General features: G+C 45.9%; 1 protein-coding gene across 1 annotated transcript in view; it reads right to left on the reverse strand.

Moving 5' to 3' along the window:
* DGKD (diacylglycerol kinase, delta 130kDa) overlaps nt 1–1102 on the reverse strand; it is a 42478-nt gene that overhangs the window by 5860 nt on the left and 35516 nt on the right. The window lies entirely within an intron of this gene.

The raw sequence follows: 1102 nt of genomic DNA on the forward strand, positions 1-1102 counted from the left end.
CAGGAAGAAGTAAAACACAGATCCAATGCAGAAGGATCAAAACTGGATATGGTGAGAATGAAAACTGCAACACAGAGCCTCATGGCAAGAAGAGATGGATCAATGAGCACAAGAAATGGCAAGAGAGAAGATTAGACAAGAGAAGGGACTATGGGAGGGGAAAACTGAAATGGGAAGAATAATTCAGAGAAGAAAATGAAGATAAGCAGGGGTGCAAAGCTTTCAGGGGAAAAAAAATCAGCATTTGGGGAGCCAGAAAATGAAAGGAGATTGAGTGCGATGGGTGGATGGGAAGGGAAAGAAAATAGTAGTCATGGATCCTGTGCCTGAGAAGTCAAATGAGACAACTACAGACTACGTAAGGAGCACAAGACTAAGGGTAGAGAGAGGAGACGGATGGAGCAGAAAAGACAGTGTTCACTAGAACACAACTGCCTTTGGGGACAACCCAAGGTTCTGGGGAAACCCCATTCTCCTGTGTCTCCAAATACCTGGGAAGCCCTGTGGTAAGGCATTTCCTTCTCCTACTGCTCCTCATACAGGACAAAACCAGGTTCTGTCACCTCAGTGCAAGCTACCTGCTGATCTCAACCTTGCTGATGGCTCTTCAGTGGTCCAGATGAGGCCACATGAGGAATTTCAGTTTTTCCATCTTCAGTTTAGGAAACTAAAATATCCCAAATCATGTTTGAAAAATGCTACCAAAGATCCAGGGTCACACACATGAAGAGAGGACCCCACATGAAAAGAGGACCCCACTTCATCTATTGCATAGGACAGATTTGCTCTGTGAAGGAAGGGGTGTGCAACGATAATCCAAAAGACAGCAGGAAGAGTAAGTCCATAGTCAAGACAAATTCTGAATGTTGTTCTGCAAAATTGGAACCTCTTCCTCAGCAGCAATTCCATGCCCGCAAAAGCGGGTTTGCAGGCAATGAAGAGTGGGATGGCACAATCATAGCCATGGCTTCAGATGGTCAAACACACAGAGCACTCACTAGGGACTACTGTGTCCTGTCTACCTCTTGTGCTCTACCTCCACCTTTCCCACCATACCCGCATGTAGGTTGCCTCTTCTTTTCTCCCTCCCACCTTTACAGCA

The sequence above is a fragment of the Phaethon lepturus genome, unplaced genomic scaffold (genome assembly GCF_000687285.1).
Source record: "Phaethon lepturus isolate BGI_N335 unplaced genomic scaffold, ASM68728v1 scaffold935, whole genome shotgun sequence".
In the NCBI taxonomy this organism is placed as follows: Eukaryota; Metazoa; Chordata; class Aves; order Phaethontiformes; family Phaethontidae; genus Phaethon; species Phaethon lepturus.